Source organism: Hordeum vulgare, chromosome 5H (genome assembly GCF_904849725.1).
Source record: "Hordeum vulgare subsp. vulgare chromosome 5H, MorexV3_pseudomolecules_assembly, whole genome shotgun sequence".
NCBI classification, from domain to species: Eukaryota; Viridiplantae; Streptophyta; class Magnoliopsida; order Poales; family Poaceae; genus Hordeum; species Hordeum vulgare.
In genome coordinates, this window is record NC_058522.1 from 282,340,319 (window position 1) to 282,348,977 (window position 8,659).

Below are 8,659 nucleotides of genomic sequence, written 5' to 3' on the forward strand. Positions count from 1 at the left end.
TTACAAGGGTCCGGTTTCGCCTGACCTAGCTCTCGATTGGTTGTAACTTAAGTCTACCAGCCCTAGAGACTCGCCTTTATATACAGGTCGAGGCCATAGGTTTACAAGAGTCTCGGTCACACTATGATTCATGACTCGATATGTCTATAACTCGCCTTGCTCCTTAAGCGAGGAAACCTCTGGCGATCCTTCTACCTGGTGGGCCTAGAGTCGCCATCATCGTGTCTTTGGGCCGCAATCGGCTCTCGCGGATAATCGCCTCGTGGTTTAAGCTTTGTAGAGTCAGAGCCCATCTTGAATATGAACATTGAGCCGCCATCATTTTGACCCGACCCCTTAGGGTGGGTCATATGGCAGGATAATATCCCCAGCAGGTTACGTATGGACATTTCACTCGGCGTCAGGCGCCTGATGGTATACGGTGGTTCAAATTTGGTGGTTAGTCACGCGATGAAGGAGTGGGACGTCAGTAATCCTTCCATGACGAGATATTGCCATGCAATAAGGAAGCTTGAGAATAAATTTGAAGGTTTGTAACTCCACCATATTCCCCGAGTGAAGAATCAAGCAGTTGATGATCTAGCGAAGATCGGATCCACTCGGAGGCCTGTAGCTAGCAATGTGTTTCTGGAACACCTACATTCTCCTTCGGTGCAGGAAGATCCCTTCACTGAAGAGCCCCCAAAAGCAATAAGCGCCTCCAATCCAACTGAGGTTTACGTCCCAGCAGTCATAGATCTAGTCATGGATATTTTGGTGATTATGCCCGGTTGGACGGTGCCATATATTGCATTCATACTGAGACAAGAACTCCCAGAAGATGAGGTTGAAGCTCAATAGATCGTCCGCAGGTCCAAGGCCTTTACTGTGATGAATGGACAACTTTATAGAGAAAGTGCAACTGGCATAACTCAACTTTGTATCTCTCCTGAAGAAGGTCGACTGATTTTGGAGGAAATTCACTCGGGGACCTGTGGTCATCATGCGTCCTCTCAGAAAGTTGTTGCCAAAGCATACCGAGTTGGTTTCTTCTGGCCACGCGCCAATGAAATGGCTAAGGAAATTGTTGAATGATGCGAAGGATGTCAGTTTTATGCGAACTTGTCACATAAGACTGCGTCTGTCCTAAAGACTATTTGACTCGTCTAGTCGTCCGTTGTATGGGGTTTAGACATGGAGGATCCTTTCCGAACGGGCCAGAGTGGATTCACGCATCTTCTTGCAGCAGTCGACAAGTTCACCAATTGGATTGAGGCTAAACCCATAAAGAAGTTGGATTCATGAAGTGCTGTCAAATTCCGAAAAGAGATAACGTTCCAGTATGGAATCACCCATAGTATCATCACAGATAATGGTTCAAACTTTGACTCAGAAGAGTTTACATACTTTTGCTTCGCCCAAGGCACTCGAGTTGATTACGCATCTGTCGCACACCCTAGACTAATGGTCAAGCAGAGCGAGCAAATGGTCTTATCCTTCAAGGGTTTAAGCCATGACTCATGCGAGATCTTGATTATGCAGCTCAATCTTGGGTTACTGAATTGTCGTCTATTCTGTGGGTTTTGAGGACGACTCCTAACCGATCGACTGGGCATACTCCTTTCTTCACAGTGTATGGAGCCGAGGCCGTTTTTTCGAGTGATCTCCGTCACAATTCTCCTTGTGTAGATCTTTACTCATAAGATGAACCTGAACAAGCACGACAAAACGGTGTAGATCTCCTTGAGGAAGAACGTGAAATGTCTCTGATGCGGTCGACTATTTACTAGCAAGATCTGCGTCGCTTCCATGCAAAACACGTCAGGAGTCGGTCGTTTCACGAAGGTGATCTTGTCCTCCGAGTGGATCAGCAGCGGCCTCACAAGCTCGCCCCCACATGGGAAGGTCCTTTCATCGTCACCAAAGTAATGAACAATGGAGCCTACTAGCTCGTCAACCTCAAGAAGGATATCGACGAACCACGTGCTTGGAACGCAGATTTACTTTGACGTTTTCATACTTGACGACTGAGTTGATTGATGTAATAAGAGTACTCTATACTATGTTGTTCATCAAAGTTATGACTCCCATGGTCTTTTGTCGATTCCGATCGCACAATCTCACTCGGGGTGTAATTGCGAACCAGTCTTTGCCTAAGTTTAAAAAATATTCCGAGTGATGAACATTCTTCTCACTCGGGGACTTAGCTGTGAACCAGACTTCGCCAAATTGAAAAAATAATACTCCGAGTGATGAACATTCTTCTCACTCGGGGGGCTTAGATGCGAACCAGTCTTCGCCTAAGTTTAAACAATGCTCCGAGTGACGAACATTCTTCTCACTCAGGGGCTTAGCTGTGAACCAGTCTTCGCCTAAGTTTTTAAAAAATACTCCAAGTGACGAACAATCTTCTCACTCGAAGGCTTAGCTGCAAACCATTCTTTGCCAAACTTTAAAAAAATACTCCGAGTGACGAACATTCATCTCACTCGGGGGCTTAGCTGCGAATCAGACTTCGCCTAAGTTTAAAAAAATACTCCGAGTGATGAACATTCTTCTCACTCGGGGGTTTAGCTGCGAACCAGTCTTCGCCTAAGTTTAAAAAATACTCCGAGTGACGAACATTCTTCTCACTCGGGGGCTTATCTACGAACGAGTCTTTGCCTAAGTTTTCAAAAATACTCCAAGTGATGAACATTCTTCTCACTCGGAGGCTTAGCTGCAAACCAGTCTTCGGTTAAGTTTAGAAAATACTCCGAGTTACGAACATTCTTCTCACTCGGGGGCTTAGTTGTGAACCAGTCGTCGCCTAAGTTTAAAAAATACTTCGAGTGACAAACATTCTTCTTACTCAGAGGCTTAGCTGCAAACCATTCTTCGCCTAAGTTTAAAAAATACTCCGAGTGACGAACATTCCTCTCACTCGGGGGCTTAGCTGTGAACCAGCCTTCGCCTAAGTTTAAAAAATACTCCGAGTGATGAACATCCCTCTCACTCGGGGAGCTTAGCTACGAACCAGTCTTCGCCTAAGTTTAAAACCCTACCGCATGACAAGCAACACTTTCACTCAGAAACTTAGTTGTGAATCAGTCGTTGCCTAAGTTCAAAATCTTTCCGAGTGATGAGCATCAATCTCAGTCGGAAACCAAACAGACTTAGCCAAACAAAGAATTAGAAAGCAGAATGTAGATAAATCCAAGATCTTTAGCACAGATAAAAGTCGCCCACGCGCGCGGAAGTACTCAGGCTTAAGGCCTGAACGAAGTTTTAAATGGTTACACCATCACTCGGCATATCGAGGCAAATTAAGGTTCAACTGCAAGTAAAGTTTTTCTCAAGCACCGCACGGGCTCCCGGGCTCGATGAAGGTGTCCAGATCAATGCCTTCAGCGATCCGAGTGGCTGCTTCGATGAAGGTATCCATGAAGTTTCCAAATTCAAGTTCCTACGTGTTGACCATTTTGAGAACCTTCAGCTTGTCCTCCTTGGCCTCCTTGCAGATTTCTTCCATGCATGTACTCGACTGGGAATCTCATTGAGGCGGACCGTCATCGACTCGAGGTAGGTCTCGAGGTTGTCTTCCGGCCAGAGTTCTTTGTCGCAACTTTCAGTCGGGTGACATACCCTTGAACACTTCTGAGAAGAGCGTCAAGGCAAAACATGTTCATGGCCACAACGTCTCCGACGTGTGACTTGGTAGGATCTAGGTTTGGCTCGATCTCTTCAGTTTGCTTGTCAAAGTCCTGGCAGACTTCTACACAAAGGGGAAATGAAAGGTTGGTCATGCCACTATTCTGAGGAAATTAAGGAAATTCACTCTACGGAAGAAAAGTTATGTTCAAGCATGCCAAAAATCTTCTTCACAAAGTGTTCAAGTAGTTCTCCAGACCGCTCCTTCTCTTGGTCAGCTGTTCAGCCCTTTTCATCCTATCGGCCCGTTCTTGCTTGAGTTTGATATTTTCTTCTTCCAAATTACAGGTTGCGGCAAGCTTCTTCTTAGTAGCCCAAGTTTTCTCCCTCGCCACCTTCTATGCTTCAGCAAGTTCCTCGTCTTTATCTTCAACCGCCTTCTTCACGGTATCTAAAGAAATAACATTGTTGTGTCGTGCTTGGAGTCGGCGGTTCTCATTATGCATGCTTGTTTACGTGTGGACACTTGGTTCAAAGGAAGGACGGTAAAAATGATAGTGTGATTGGTCGACAAGAATTACCTTGCAGGGTCTTCAGCTCGGTCTGTGCGCGGTTCACGTCGTTCTTGGCCACCTCCAGATCTAGCTGAAGCTGGTTTTTCTCCTTCTCCACGTCGACATACTTAGTGCCAAGCTCATAGGCTTTCTGAAATCAACAAATAAGTAGTTTAGTCGACATTAATGTTTCTCCACTCCCGAGTGGAAAAGAGAAAGTTCAGTCGACTGGATGGCGGCCCGCTGCCCCACCCCACACCCCTGCAAAGCGTCATATCATGGTTGACGGAAATGATGTCCATGAAACCTGCAGGGTAAGTCTTGCTAGTTCAGACCTTTCCATCCTTAAGATAAGCATTCAGAGGTGGAGACACCAAGAAAAGGAACTCACTTGATAGACCGAGTGACAAGTGTCCTTCATGTACGAAAAAGGACCCCAAGTCTGAGTTCTTAAGACCACTGCCAATCGTAAACGATTGACAGTAGTCTCGGGGACTACACCCACTTGGTGCAGTCAGCGTGCCCCCACTGGATACGACACCACTAGACCAGGTCCGACCTATCCAAGTAATAAAAAGAGAGAGAGAGAAAACATGCAAAATTATCTCTAACAGACCTCCGCCGATGCAAGAACTCAATGCCAGTCTCGGGGACTACACCCAGTGGGTGCACTAAGCGTGCCCCCACTGGACCTACTATCACTCGACTAGCTCCGACCTATCGAGTGCCAAGTGACTATCAAAAAAAATCTAAGAACCCTGTCGACGTCTTCGCCATTCCACAGCGATCTCAGGGACTACACCCACTGGGTGCACTCAGTGTGCCCCCACTGGACTAGAAACCAGTCGAGTAAGACATGATTTTACTCGAGGGGAAAACAGGTAAGTATACACCAAAAGAAAACACCAAGTGGGTGTAGTGTCAAGATGGACAAGAATTAAATCAGAAGGAATTCAATCAGAAACGAATTTATAATCGCACTTACTCGGACATTGGCACGAAGCACTAAGCTGGCATCATAAGCCAACTTGCTCGCCTCGTAGGCCTCCTTCACTCGCAGCATCATTTCGTCAACCTGGATCATGAGTTCTTTACCAGCTCCAGTGTGGTCGTCTAGGATGTGGTGCAGAGAGAAGGCGGGCATTGGGTGAGTTGGTGCTGCAGCTGAGGTTACAAGAGTGGCCTCACGTTGTCCAATCGGTGCTGAAACCACAAGAGTTGAAGGTGCTGATGGGGAACTCGACAACGGAACCTCAAGTACAGGTGTAGCTCTAGGAGAGTCTCCAAGCTCTTGAGACAAAACAGCAGTCGACCTGCGAAGCTCCTCGTCATCGTCCACGTGGATGACGTTTGCAGGTGCTAATCGACAAAATTAACTTATTCAATCAACGAATCATTTCCAAAAAATAGAGCAGGGTCAAGATTTGTTATACCTCGTTGAGAATTGGCCACGTCAGCAGTTTCCACTTCCATGTAGTCATCTTCATCTCGCGGAGGTGACGTCATCGAGGTAGCAGCTCTAGGAAGGAAATTTCACTCGTTCAGTAAAAACATGAAGTTCCACAATAGCAGAAGAAGGAAAATAAACACTCGTGTTGAGGTGACAGGCGCGATAATCTTCATACGGGGCAGATCCTTATGAGGTTCTGGTGGAGCAAACTTAGGCTGCTTCGCATCCTATTCAGTCGACTCAGTGGTTGCGGCCCGGTCGCGCTTCGGATTCCCGGTGCGTGATGCCAAGGTTCTGCTTGGGACAACCGTTGGGTCTTGGCGCTACATGGATCGTTTCTCGGTGCACGAAGGAGACTAAACATCTTCCTCACTCTCCTCTGAGTTGTCATCACCTCCTTCACTATCATCGTCATAATCTGTGTCTACGCTGCCGCATGCGCTCTCTTCTCCGTCGTCAGGCTGTCCTCCGTTTGGTACGGGTGAATACATGTTCATCAACTCCTACAAATTACAAATAGTAAAGTCAGACGGTTGAAGACCCGATCAGTCAACAAAATATGAAAGCATTCCACAAAGATATAACTCATCAGGTTCGGCGCTGGGTTCTTGGAAGAGAAGCGCAGGATTCGCTTGGCTCCCAGAGGGTTGTCACAGGCTCCAGTGATGGTTCTGAGTCAATACACAACAATCTCCTCATAGACTCCTCCGGATGTGTCCAAGTGGTATCTTCAATGCCCGAGTAATGCCACATAGTGTGGTCGCTTGCTTGAAAGGGCTGGATTCGCCGACTAAGAAATGCCTCTAGTAGGTCCATACCAGTCACTCCGCCACGGACCAAGTTTACTACTGCATTCACTAAAATTTCTACCTAGACTATTTCTTCCTCAGCCACGTTCAACATTCTAGGAGTAGTGGGGCCCTCCAATGTGAAGGGAGGAAGGACAGTTGACATATTGGGACATGTAACATCCTTGCAATAAAACCAATTCGTCTACCAACCCCGAATGGATTCAGGAAGGGTCATTGCCGGAAACGCACCTTTGCTCCTCTTTTGGAGTCCCAAGCCACCGCATAGCTGGGTGACATGGGTCTTACTGTCACTAGATTTGGCTTTGTTAACCGACTGAGACCGAATGGTGAAGATGTGTTTGAATAGACCCCAGTGAGGTGAACAGCCCAGGAAGCATTCGCACAATGTTACAAACGCAGAGAGGTATGCAATTACATTCGGAGGGAAATGATGAAGTTGTGTGCCAAAGAAATTTAAGAACCCACGGAACAACGCACGGGGAGGCATAGAAAAACCTTGCTTGACGTGGGAGAGCAGGAGAACCCGCTCCCCTTCGCACGGCTCCGGCTCGGTCTCTCCCCCGGTAATCTCCATGACTTGTCGGCTATCAGCCCGTCAACGATGAGATTCTTGATGCCAAAGAACGGGCGCCCGACGGCTTCTTCCCCTTGGATCACTTCTTGGAGCGCTCTAGCTTCTCCGTCTTCCCTTTCATCATCGCGGTGGCGGTCGTCGAGGCGGAGGTGAGCGGCGCACATGGAGCGGAGAGGGGCGGAGGAGAAGAGGGGAATGGCAGAGGAGTACTGTTCCAGCCCTAGCATCATCCCGATTTATAACCGTCCGAGTGAGTCGCTAACCTGTGGGGCCGCCGGATCCTTGTGTATCCCAAATTCAGAGGAAGCTCAGTACGTGGCTCTAAAGACAGCGCGAATATCGAGGCGTCATGCCCCCACTTGCTATGGTTGTTGTGTCACCATCATGCGACGCGCGCTTACCAAATTTTCGAATCCCGTGAAATCCATACCCAATGAAGCAATGTGTTGCATCAAGGGACCCTGCTTACCTCTCGAACCAGATCCCGTATTCAAGTTCACTCGGACGCATGTCAAGACAGAATCGGTCAGGGTGAATGACAAAGACTTCAATCGACGCATACTTCTTTGAAGCCCTAAAATGCATTCGGGATCTACGTGTCCTATCAGAATCTGCATCGACCCTTTTTCACTCGAACCCAAATCCATTTGGGGGCTAATGATGGGGATATATACCTAGGGTAGGGTCATAGGCCTGGCCTACATGTCCTACCTAAGGACACTACATTGAAGGACTTAAAGACTACAAGGAAGACTTCGACTGGAATCACCATGGTGCATGTGTCACTCGACACTACATCCACTCGGAGGTTTCTCCCTCCATTCGACAGTTGCCTTTCACTCGGAACAACCAGAAGCCAGTCTACCATAGAAGATCATAGGCCACTCCAAGGAGGCCAGTGGGTAGGCATTCGACTGGTCACCATAAGTAGCATTTATTACATACATTACAACTAACGTTCACCTTATTACCATGATCGAACCCTTGGTTGTCGGGGATTGATGAGGGGCAGTGCACTCTATATAATCTACCCCTCCCCTCTGGCACAAGGGTTCATACCCCTTTTAACCTTACATTCCACACGACAAAAGTTCCCGAGCACTGAGACTTAGGGTTGTTACCTCCACGAGAGGGGCCTGAACTCATACCTTCGTGTGTACAATATTGCCGTAGCTAGGACTCTGCCCTCTACTTAGGTACCCCTAACTTCTACTATCAGACTAGTTCCCACGACACCTACCATAGGAGAACCAATTGCTATTATACATATCGACCAGTCACCAGGTTGTCAGGGCAGTACTCGTGGTCGAACAAGAGGCTGCTGGCCACAAACTCCGTATACAGAAACCGATCTACTATGTGTTCGAATTACTTACTCCGTGTAAATCTCTCTATCCGCAGTACCAAAAGATAGCCTACACAGTTTTTATGGCGTCTCGCAAGCTCCAACACTACTTTCAAGAGTGTTTGGTAACGGTAGCATCTTAAGTACCTTTGAATGATATAATCAATAACAAGGACGCCACGAACCGAATAGCCAAATGGGCCATAGACCTCTTACCTTTTGAAATAACGTACCAGCCATGCCGAGCTATCAAATCTGATATGTTGGTTGCCTTTCTAGACGAATGGACGAAAGTAGAACACCCTAAAGAGAATA